We start from the raw sequence: 12,957 nt of genomic DNA, 5'->3' as shown, positions 1-12,957 counted from the left end.
TACTGGGGGCACCTTTACCTAGCTACCTATACTGGGTGCACCTTTACCTAGCTACCTATACTGGGGGCACCTTTACCTAGCTACCTATACTGGGTGCACCTTTACCTAGCTACCTATACTGGGCGCACCTTTACCTAGCTAACAATACTGGGAGCACCTTTACCTAGCTACCTATACTGGGGGCACCTTTACCTAGCTACCTATACTGGGGGCACCTTTACCTAGCTACCTATACTGGGGGCACCTTTACCTAGCTACCTATACTGGGGGCACCTTTACCTAGCTACCTATACTGGGTGCACCTTTACCTAGCTACCTATACTGGGTGCACTTTTACCTAGCTACCTATACTGGGGCACCTTTACCTAGCTACCTATACTGGGGGCACCTTTACCTAGCTACCTATACTGGGGGCACCTTTACTTAGCTACCTATACTGGGTGCACCTTTACCTAGCTACCTATACTGGGTGCACCTTTACCTAGCTACCTATACTGGGTGCACCTTTACCTAGCTACCTATACTGGGTGCACCTTTACCTAGCTACCTATACTGGGGGCACCTTTACCTAGCTACCTATACTGGGTGCACCTTTACCTAGCTACCTATACTGGGTGCACCTTTACCTAGCTAACAATACTGGGGGCACCTTTACCTAGCTAGCTATACTGGGAGCACCTTTACCTAGCTACCTATACTGGGTGCACCTTTAACTAGCTACCTATACTGGGGGCACCTTTACCTAGCTAACTATATTGGGTGCACCTTTACCAAGCTAGCTATACTGGGAGCACCTTTACCTAGCTACCTATACTGGGTGCACCTTTACCTAGCTACCTATACTGGGTGCACCTTTACCTAGCTACCTATACTGGGTGCACCTTTACCTAGCTACCTATACTGGGGGCACCTTTACCTAGCTACCTATACTGGGTGCACCTTTACCTAGCTACCTATACTGGGTGCACCTTTACCTAGCTAACAATACTGGGGGCACCTTTACCTAGCTACCTATACTGGGTGCACCTTTACCTAGCTACCTATACTGGGGGCACCTTTACCTAGCTACCTATACTGGGTGCACCTTTACCTAGCTACCTATACTGGGTGCACTTTTACCTAGCTACCTATACTGGGGCACCTTTACCTAGCTACCTATACTGGGGGCACCTTTACCTAGCTACCTATACTGGGGGCACCTTTACTTAGCTACCTATACTGGGTGCACCTTTACCTAGCTACCTATACTGGGTGCACCTTTACCTAGCTACCTATACTGGGTGCACCTTTACCTAGCTACCTATACTGGGTGCACCTTTACCTAGCTACCTATACTGGGGGCACCTTTACCTAGCTACCTATACTGGGTGCACCTTTACCTAGCTACCTATACTGGGTGCACCTTTACCTAGCTAACAATACTGGGGGCACCTTTACCTAGCTAGCTATACTGGGAGCACCTTTAACTAGCTACCTATACTGGGTGCACCTTTAACTAGCTACCTATACTGGGGGCACCTTTACCTAGCTAACTATATTGGGTGCACCTTTACCAAGCTAGCTATACTGGGAGCACCTTTACCTAGCTACCTATACTGGGTGCACCTTTACCTAGCTACCTATACTGGGTGCACCTTTACCTAGCTACCTATACTGGGTGCACCTTTACCTAGCTACCTATACTGGGGGCACCTTTACCTAGCTACCTATACTGGGTGCACCTTTACCTAGCTACCTATACTGGGTGCACCTTTACCTAGCTAACAATACTGGGGGCACCTTTACCTAGCTACCTATACTGGGTGCACCTTTACCTAGCTAACTATACTGGGTGCACCTTTACCTAGCTACCTATACAGGGGGCACCTTTACCTAGCTAACTATACTGGGTTCACCTTTACCTAGCTACCTATACTGGGGGCACCTTTACCTAGCTACCTATACTGGGGGCACCTTTACCTAGCTACCTATACTGGGTGCACCTTTACCTAGCTACCTATACTGGGTGCACCTTTACCTAGCTACCTATACTGGGGGCACCTTTACCTAGCTACCTATACTGGGCGCACCTTTACCTAGCTACCTATACTGGGCGCACCTTTACCTAGCTAACAATACTGGGAGCACCTTTACCTAGCTACCTATACTGGGGGCACCTTTACCTAGCTACCTATACTGGGGCACCTTTACCTAGCTACCTATACAGGGGGCACCTTTACCTAGCTAACTATACTGGGTTCACCTTTACCTAGCTAACTATACTGGGTGCACCTTTACCTAGCTACCTATACAGGGGGCACCTTTACCTAGCTAACTATACTGGGTTCACCTTTACCTAGCTACCTATACTGGGGGCACCTTTACCTAGCTACCTATACTGGGGGCACCTTTACCTAGCTACCTATACTGGGGGCACCTTTACCTAGCTACCTATACTGGGTGCACCTTTACCTAGCTACCTATACTGGGGGCACCTTTACCTAGCTACCTATACTGGGCGCACCTTTACCTAGCTACCTATACTGGGCGCACCTTTACCTAGCTAACAATACTGGGAGCACCTTTACCTAGCTACCTATACTGGGGGCACCTTTACCTAGCTTCCTATACTGGGGCACCTTTACCTAGCTACCTATACTGGGTGCACCTTTACCTAGCTACCTATACTGGGTGCACCTTTACCTAGCTACCTATACTGGGTGCACTTTTACCTAGCTACCTATACTGGGGCACCTTTACCTAGCTACCTATACTGGGGGCACCTTTACTTAGCTACCTATACTGGGTGCACCTTTACCTAGCTACCTATACTGGGTGCACCTTTACCTAGCTACCTATACTGGGTGCACCTTTACCTAGCTACCTATACTGGGGGCACCTTTACCTAGCTACCTATACTGGGTGCACCTTTACCTAGCTACCTATACTGGGTGCACCTTTACCTAGCTAACAATACTGGGGGCACCTTTACCTAGCTAGCTATACTGGGAGCACCTTTACCTAGCTACCTATACTGGGTGCACCTTTACCTAGCTAACAATACTGGGGGCACCTTTACCTAGCTACCTATACTGGGTGCACCTTTACCTAGCTACCTATACTGGGGGCACCTTTACCTAGCTACCTATACTGGGTGCACCTTTACCTAGCTACCTATACTGGGTGCACTTTTACCTAGCTACCTATACTGGGGCACCTTTACCTAGCTACCTATACTGGGGGCACCTTTACCTAGCTACCTATACTGGGGGCACCTTTACTTAGCTACCTATACTGGGTGCACCTTTACCTAGCTACCTATACTGGGTGCACCTTTACCTAGCTACCTATACTGGGTGCACCTTTACCTAGCTACCTATACTGGGTGCACCTTTACCTAGCTACCTATACTGGGGGCACCTTTACCTAGCTACCTATACTGGGTGCACCTTTACCTAGCTACCTATACTGGGTGCACCTTTACCTAGCTAACAATACTGGGGGCACCTTTACCTAGCTAGCTATACTGGGAGCACCTTTAACTAGCTACCTATACTGGGTGCACCTTTAACTAGCTACCTATACTGGGGGCACCTTTACCTAGCTAACTATATTGGGTGCACCTTTACCAAGCTAGCTATACTGGGAGCACCTTTACCTAGCTACCTATACTGGGTGCACCTTTACCTAGCTACCTATACTGGGTGCACCTTTACCTAGCTACCTATACTGGGTGCACCTTTACCTAGCTACCTATACTGGGGGCACCTTTACCTAGCTACCTATACTGGGTGCACCTTTACCTAGCTACCTATACTGGGTGCACCTTTACCTAGCTAACAATACTGGGGGCACCTTTACCTAGCTACCTATACTGGGTGCACCTTTACCTAGCTAACTATACTGGGTGCACCTTTACCTAGCTACCTATACAGGGGGCACCTTTACCTAGCTAACTATACTGGGTTCACCTTTACCTAGCTACCTATACTGGGGGCACCTTTACCTAGCTACCTATACTGGGGGCACCTTTACCTAGCTACCTATACTGGGGGCACCTTTACCTAGCTACCTATACTGGGTGCACCTTTACCTAGCTACCTATACTGGGGGCACCTTTACCTAGCTACCTATACTGGGCGCACCTTTACCTAGCTACCTATACTGGGCGCACCTTTACCTAGCTAACAATACTGGGAGCACCTTTACCTAGCTACCTATACTGGGGGCACCTTTACCTAGCTACCTATACTGGGGCACCTTTACCTAGCTACCTATACAGGGGGCACCTTTACCTAGCTAACTATACTGGGTTCACCTTTACCTAGCTAACTATACTGGGTGCACCTTTACCTAGCTACCTATACAGGGGGCACCTTTACCTAGCTAACTATACTGGGTTCACCTTTACCTAGCTACCTATACTGGGGGCACCTTTACCTAGCTACCTATACTGGGGGCACCTTTACCTAGCTACCTATACTGGGGGCACCTTTACCTAGCTACCTATACTGGGTGCACCTTTACCTAGCTACCTATACTGGGGGCACCTTTACCTAGCTACCTATACTGGGCGCACCTTTACCTAGCTACCTATACTGGGCGCACCTTTACCTAGCTAACAATACTGGGAGCACCTTTACCTAGCTACCTATACTGGGGGCACCTTTACCTAGCTTCCTATACTGGGGCACCTTTACCTAGCTACCTATACTGGGTGCACCTTTACCTAGCTACCTATACTGGGTGCACCTTTACCTAGCTACCTATACTGGGTGCACTTTTACCTAGCTACCTATACTGGGGCACCTTTACCTAGCTACCTATACTGGGGGCACCTTTACTTAGCTACCTATACTGGGTGCACCTTTACCTAGCTACCTATACTGGGTGCACCTTTACCTAGCTACCTATACTGGGTGCACCTTTACCTAGCTACCTATACTGGGGGCACCTTTACCTAGCTACCTATACTGGGTGCACCTTTACCTAGCTACCTATACTGGGTGCACCTTTACCTAGCTAACAATACTGGGGGCACCTTTACCTAGCTAGCTATACTGGGAGCACCTTTACCTAGCTACCTATACTGGGTGCACCTTTAACTAGCTACCTATACTGGGGGCACCTTTACCTAGCTAACTATATTGGGTGCACCTTTACCAAGCTAGCTATACTGGGAGCACCTTTACCTAGCTACCTATACTGGGGGCACCTTTAACTAGCTAACTATATAGGGAGCACCTTTACCTAGCTACCTATACTGGGTGCACTTTTACCTAGCTACCTATACTGGGGCACCTATACCTAGCTACCTATACTGGGGGCACCTTTACCTAGCTACCTATACTGGGGGCACCTTTACTTAGCTACCTATACTGGGTGCACCTTTACCTAGCTACCTATACTGGGTGCACCTTTACCTAGCTACCTATACTGGGTGCACCTTTACCTAGCTACCTATACTGGGTGCACCTTTACCTAGCTACCTATACTGGGGGCACCTTTACCTAGCTACCTATACTGGGTGCACCTTTACCTAGCTACCTATACTGGGTGCACCTTTACCTAGCTAACAATACTGGGGGAACCTTTACCTAGCTAGCTATACTGGGAGCACCTTTACCTAGCTACCTATACTGGGTGCACCTTTAACTAGCTACCTATACTGGGGGCACCTTTACCTAGCTAACTATATTGGGTGCACCTTTACCAAGCTAGCTATACTGGGAGCACCTTTACCTAGCTACCTATACTGGGTGCACCTTTACCTAGCTACCTATACTGGGTGCACCTTTACCTAGCTACCTATACTGGGTGCACCTTTACCTAGCTACCTATACTGGGGGCACCTTTACCTAGCTACCTATACTGGGTGCACCTTTACCTAGCTACCTATACTGGGTGCACCTTTACCTAGCTAACAATACTGGGGGCACCTTTACCTAGCTACCTATACTGGGTGCACCTTTACCTAGCTAACTATACTGGGTGCACCTTTACCTAGCTACCTATACAGGGGGCACCTTTACCTAGCTAACTATACTGGGTTCACCTTTACCTAGCTACCTATACTGGGGGCACCTTTACCTAGCTACCTATACTGGGTGCACCTTTACCTAGCTACCTATACTGGGGGCAGCTTTACCTAGCTACCTATACTGGGTGCACCTTTACCTAGCTACCTATACTGGGGGCACCTTTACCTAGCTACCTATACTGGGCGCACCTTTACCTAGCTACCTATACTGGGCGCACCTTTACCTAGCTAACAATACTGGGAGCACCTTTACCTAGCTACCTATACTGGGGGCACCTTTACCTAGCTACCTATACTGGGGGCACCTTTACCTAGCTACCTATACTGGGGGCACCTTTACCTAGCTACCTATACTGGGGGCACCTTTACCTAGCTACCTATACTGGGTGCACCTTTACCTAGCTACCTATACTGGGTGCACCTTTACCTAGCTACCTATACTGGGTGCACTTTTACCTAGCTACCTATACTGGGGCACCTTTACCTAGCTACCTATACTGGGGGCACCTTTACTTAGCTACCTATACTGGGTGCACCTTTACCTAGCTACCTATACTGGGTGCACCTTTACCTAGCTACCTATACTGGGTGCACCTTTACCTAGCTACCTATACTGGGGGCACCTTTACCTAGCTACCTATACTGGGTGCACCTTTACCTAGCTACCTATACTGGGGGCACCTTTACCTAGCTACCTATACTGGGCGCACCTTTACCTAGCTACCTATACTGGGCGCACCTTTACCTAGCTAACAATACTGGGAGCACCTTTACCTAGCTACCTATACTGGGGGCACCTTTACCTAGCTACCTATACTGGGGGCACCTTTACCTAGCTACCTATACTGGGGGCACCTTTACCTAGCTACCTATACTGGGGGCACCTTTACCTAGCTACCTATACTGGGTGCACCTTTACCTAGCTACCTATACTGGGTGCACCTTTACCTAGCTACCTATACTGGGTGCACTTTTACCTAGCTACCTATACTGGGGCACCTTTACCTAGCTACCTATACTGGGGGCACCTTTACTTAGCTACCTATACTGGGTGCACCTTTACCTAGCTACCTATACTGGGTGCACCTTTACCTAGCTACCTATACTGGGTGCACCTTTACCTAGCTACCTATACTGGGGGCACCTTTACCTAGCTACCTATACTGGGTGCACCTTTACCTAGCTACCTATACTGGGTGCACCTTTACCTAGCTAACAATACTGGGGGCACCTTTACCTAGCTAGCTATACTGGGAGCACCTTTACCTAGCTACCTATACTGGGTGCACCTTTAACTAGCTACCTATACTGGGGGCACCTTTACCTAGCTAACTATATTGGGTGCACCTTTACCAAGCTAGCTATACTGGGAGCACCTTTACCTAGCTACCTATACTGGGGGCACCTTTAACTAGCTAACTATATAGGGAGCACCTTTACCTAGCTAGCTATATTGGGGCACCTTTACGTAGCTAACTATACTGGGTGCACCTTTACCTAGCTACCTATACTGGGTGTACCTTTACCTAGCTAACTATATTGGGTGCACCTTTACCAAGCTAGCTATACTGGGAGCACCTTTACCTAGCTAACTATACTGGGTGCACCTTTACCAAGCTAGCTATACTGGGAGCACCTTTACCTAGCTAACTATACTGGGGGCACCTTTACCTAGCTACCTATACTGGGAGCTCCTTTACCTAGCTAACTATACTGGGAGCACCTTTACCTAGCTACCTATATTGGGAGCACCTTTACCTAGCTACCTATATTGGGAGCTCCTTTACCTAGCTACCAATATTGGGAGCACCTTTACCTAGCTACCTATATTGGGAGCTCCTTTACCTAGCTACCTATATTGGGAGCACCTTTACCTAGCTAACTATACTGGGTGCACCTTTACCTAGCTACCTATATTGGGAGCACCTTTACCTAGCTAACTATACTGGGTGCACCTTTACCTAGCTACCTATATTGGGAGCACCTTTACCTAGCTAACTATACTGGGTGCACCTTTACCTAGCTAACTATACTGGGTGCACCTTTAACTTGCTAACTATATAGGGAGCACCTTTACCTAGCTAACTATACTGGGGCATCTTTAACTAGCTAACTATATTGGGAGCTCCTTTACCTAGCTAACTATACTGGGTGCACCTTTACCTAGCTAACTATACTGGGTGCACCTTTACCTAGCTAACTATACTGGGAGCACCTTTACCTAGCTAGCTATATTGGGGCACCTTTACCAAGCTAGCTATACTGGGTGCACCTTTACCTAGCTACCTATACAATGGTGCAACTTTTCCTGGCTACCTATGCCTAACTACCTATACTGGTGGCACATACGCCTGGCTAACCTATACTGGGGGCACCTATACCTGGCTACCTAGTGGGGGCACCTATACATGGCTACCTATACTGTGGGCAACTATGCCTGGCTACCTCTACTGGGGGCATCTGAAATCCTCGGAAACATTAATCAGCATTTCTGACCATCCCTACAACTTGAAGCGAAAAAAAAAAAACCTTAGGATATAATGATTTGTTTGTGAAGTACATATAATGAATTAAACATTATCAACAAAGAAAATAATCTAATATTTGTATTTTTTTTTATAACATTGCATCATTCTGTCATATTTGCAGTTTAGAAACCACACTCTGTCTATTAAGCTATAAAACAAAGCAGAAATAACTACCCTTTGAACTTTCCTGCAGTAAAACCTTATCTCAAGCTCTCTCTTACTGTTTCTTGGCTGTTTAAAGAGAATCTGTATTTAAAAAATATGCCCCTGGGGCCCTGAAACGCCCTTATCCTTTACAGACAAATGGGAAAAGGCTATAGGAGATGATGAGGAAAATATAGATTGGGAGAATATTTTTATTTTGACTCACAAAAGCTCAATAAACACCTCCATACAAGAGGCGAACTATAAAATACTCACCAGATGGCATAAAACTCCGGACTCTTTACATAAGATTATACCGGATTACTCCAATGAATGTTGGCGCTGCAAGCACAGCCCTGCTACTTTTGAACACATCTGGTGCGAAAGCTATAAAATTGTCCCCTTTTGGAAACTCATTCATAAATGGTCAGTCAAAATCTCATCTTTTCATATTCCTTTCAAAATGACCACCTTACTCCTCCACCATAATGATATGTCCATTAAAACCTATAAAAATTCCCTTCTGATACACCTTCTGAATGCAGCAAAGGTATTGGTCCCTACTCCCTAGATGATGGAAGACAGCAAGGGTACCCTCCATGAAGGAATGGTTAAACAAAATTGACTTCATTTACACAATGGAGAAACTTCGAGCAGTTAAGACAGACCGGGCCCACACAGTTCATATCACATAGGCACAATGGGTTGATTTTAAAGAAAAAAAAATATACTGACCTGGTAACAACATAGAGAAATGGTATGAGAAGAGTATGAAGGAGGTAAATGGTTGATTAAAGTAGGAAAGACTTTGGATCATGGTGAGGGGAGAGACTTCATGATTTTAAGGGCAAAAACGAATGCCTCCTACATTAGCTAGATATAAGTGCTGTCAGATTACAGGATATGGGGATATTATTATTATTATTATTAATATTCTAAATGTTATATGTGAGGGTTTGAGGCTATTTCCAAATCAGACACATGCTACATTTGTGATAGGTTAAGCTTTTCTTACCACAGAAGTTGACATTACAACCTAGGCCAATTCTTGTACACGTTAGTATATCATTACATTAACAAGTTTACAGAGGCGTATCTAAAGGGGTACAGGCATGGCATATGCCATGGGCGCCACAGCACCATGGGCTCCATACCTGCTTCTGTGCTGGGCTGCAATGCCTGCTTCTGTACTGCGCTGCCATGCTTGCCTCCGTGCCTCCCTGTCAATTAGATCTCATATCAGATTCATTCCGTTATCCGGGGTACATGGCAGTAGTAGAAAAGAGGACAGAGAGGGAAGAAGAGATATTTCTAGAAAAGTTACTTCAGCAATGTCACAAGTCAAAAAACAATGTATGTGAAAAAAGTATGCTGTTTTTAGATGGGAAGGGAGCTCTAACGGGAGGGAGCAGGGAGGAGGGGTGCAATTTCTGTGTTTGCCATAGGCTCTATATTACCCAGGTACGCCCCTGCAAGTTTATATGGTTGTAATGTTGTGTATCTTGACAGATACAGCAAAGATCAGATACACAGTAGAGTAATAACATAGCTAAAATTAATAACAGAATTAAAAACAAAAGAAAGGTTATAATATAACAAAATTTTGAATAGTAACAGGTTCAAAAATGCTATTAGTATTATTGTTTTGTTAACGAGTATAATCATGAAGATTTATCAAGTTGTGCAATTTTGTTGATAGACACAAGACATTTGTTGATTTTCTTTGACTTTTCTCAAATAAAGCTCTTTTGGAAAATACAAATAAAAAAAACTGGGGGCTACTCACCTCAGTAGGGGGAAGCCTCTGGATCCTATCGAGGCTTCCCCCGTCCTCCTCTGTCCCACGGCCGTCTCGCTGCATGTCCAGGAACGGCGAGCATGTAAATATTTACCTTTCCGGCTCCAGCGCAGGCGCAGTTGCCGCTCTGGTCTCGGAAATAGATGGAAGTAGCCGATCCCAGTAATGTCCACTCTACTGCGCTGGCGTAAGATTCCTGCGCCTGCGTAGTAGAACGGACCCAACTGGAATTGGCTATTTCCATCTACTTCCGTGCTGAGAGTCGCAACAGCGCCCCCGCTGGATTCCGGGAGGTAAATATATCAAACCTTGTCAGGCTTGTCAAGCCAGGATTGCCGGAGACTTCGGGGGAGCCAGCGCTGGACTGCCTGCAGCTACAGGGGAGGCAGAAGCCTCATTGGGACCCTGAGGCTTCCCCCTCCCGAGGTAAGTACCCCCCAGGGGATTTTTTTTAGTACAGAGTCTCTTTAAGTGCTTTAGAAAACAGGACTGTATTCTACCCAGTGGGTTGAAGAGCTCAGAGAAGCTCTTTTGCATAGATAACAACTGACGTTTTTTAACTCTTCCTGCACTGGAAAACTATTTGAGACTTTTTTCTTTGCTACTAATGTTGTATTTCCTAGCCGTACTACACATACAATTCATTATCTCATAAGTTTATTTTCACTTCAGGTTTGCTTCAAAGTGACACTAAAGCGAAAAAAACTGATGATGTAATGAATTGTATGCATAGTACGGGTAATTCATAGAACATTAGTAGCAAAGAAAATAGTGTCATATTTTTATTTTCAGGTATTTAGCTTTTTTATAACATTGCATCATTCTCTAATAATTGCAGTTTCCACACTATGCTCAGCATTTTAAATGATTTCACAGAGCAGGCTAGTGGCCTTTTGAACTGCTTCTCTGCAGAAAAAAGAAAGAAGAAACAATGAGACAGTTGAGATAAGTGCTTCAAAAGACAGTGCTGTCCACAACTTTATAAAGTCACAGAGCTCAGAAGCTCTTTTGCATAGATAACAACTGAAGCTGCTTAACTCTTCCTGTACTGGAAACAATATGAGACTCATATCTGTGCTGCTAATGTTTTACTGTATTTCTTAGCTATACTGCACATACAAATCATATCATAAGTTCTTTAAAGTCTCACAAACATGCATTTAGTAGAGGACTACGTATATTATTTATACAGATGTGTACATCAGCCCTGAAAGAGGATGAAGGATAAGGATGAAGAAAAAGGGACGGGGGGGGGGGGGGGGATTTTGTGCCAAACAAAAGGATCTGTCCCTTGAAAAAAGGATGGTTGGGAGCTATGCAATCGTTTTATCGATCTGGGAGAGAAGACTTTTTTTCACATTTTGAAATGAATAAGGCCCATCCCCCCTCCCTTCCATCCACCGACCTCTCCTGGCCTCCGCACAAATCTTCTCTTTGCATCTTCTTGGCCCGGACTTGTTGTTTGTTTACAAACAAAATAACCTTGCCGTCTTTTGTACTCTTTGCTGCGGAATCGTGGCGGAGATCGTGGCCACTGGGTTATGCAGAGGCTGCGATGCCGTTGTAATTAGCTTAATGCTCATGTATTGCACAGACACAAAGCACAGGAACAATCGTAATCCACTTGATGCAACCTCATCTCAGCTGGTGCCCAGCCACATACAAATCCAATTTATTTAGTCTCTCACCCATTATATTAATGGATTTGAAGAAGGTTTGATTCTGTGCTGGCTTATTCTCTGTGCGAGTTGTTTTTCCCATGATGGCAAGGTTAGGTTTAAAGAAAAGTCCTTTAGCCAAATAATTGAATCTTTTTTAGTTGTCTTGTTGTGCGTAATTTCAAAAGTCCCAAAGTTTTCAAGCTTCAGCAAACCTGAAATAGGCATTTGATTTGAGAGAGAAAAAAACCACTCCAGCTCATTGCTGCTAAAATTGGGGGCATCTGTAGAGTTCTGTAGGTGGATGTGCCAAGATATTTGCTTTGGTGGAACAACCACGGGAGTTGTTTTTCTTCTTTTCAAATATAACTCTGCTGAAATCTACAGAGGCTGAGAATAGAAAAAGAAGAGAAAGGAAGAGAGAAATATAGTTACATAGTTATTTGGGTTGAAAAAAGACATACGTCCATCGAGTTCAACCAGAGACCAAAGTACAACACCAGCCCGCTCCCTCACATATCCCTGTTGATCCAGAGGAAGGCGAAAAAACCCTTACAAGGCATGGTCCAATTAGCCCCTAAAGGGAAAAAAATCCTTCCTGACTCCAGATGGCAATCAGATAAAATCCCTGGATCAACATTATTAGGCATAAACTAGTAATTGTAGCCATGGATGTCTTTCAACGCAAGGAAAGCATCTAAGCCCCCTTTAAATGCAGGTATAGAGTTTGCCATAACGACTTCCTGTGGCAATGCATTCCACATCTTAATCACTCTTACTGTAAAGAACCCTTTCCTAAATAAATGGCTA

The sequence above is a fragment of the Hyperolius riggenbachi genome, chromosome 11 (assembly GCF_040937935.1).
Source record: "Hyperolius riggenbachi isolate aHypRig1 chromosome 11, aHypRig1.pri, whole genome shotgun sequence".
Lineage (NCBI taxonomy): Eukaryota > Metazoa > Chordata > Amphibia > Anura > Hyperoliidae > Hyperolius > Hyperolius riggenbachi.
The sequence above is the reverse complement of the archived record's forward strand: the minus strand, read 5'-3'. Positions refer to the sequence as shown.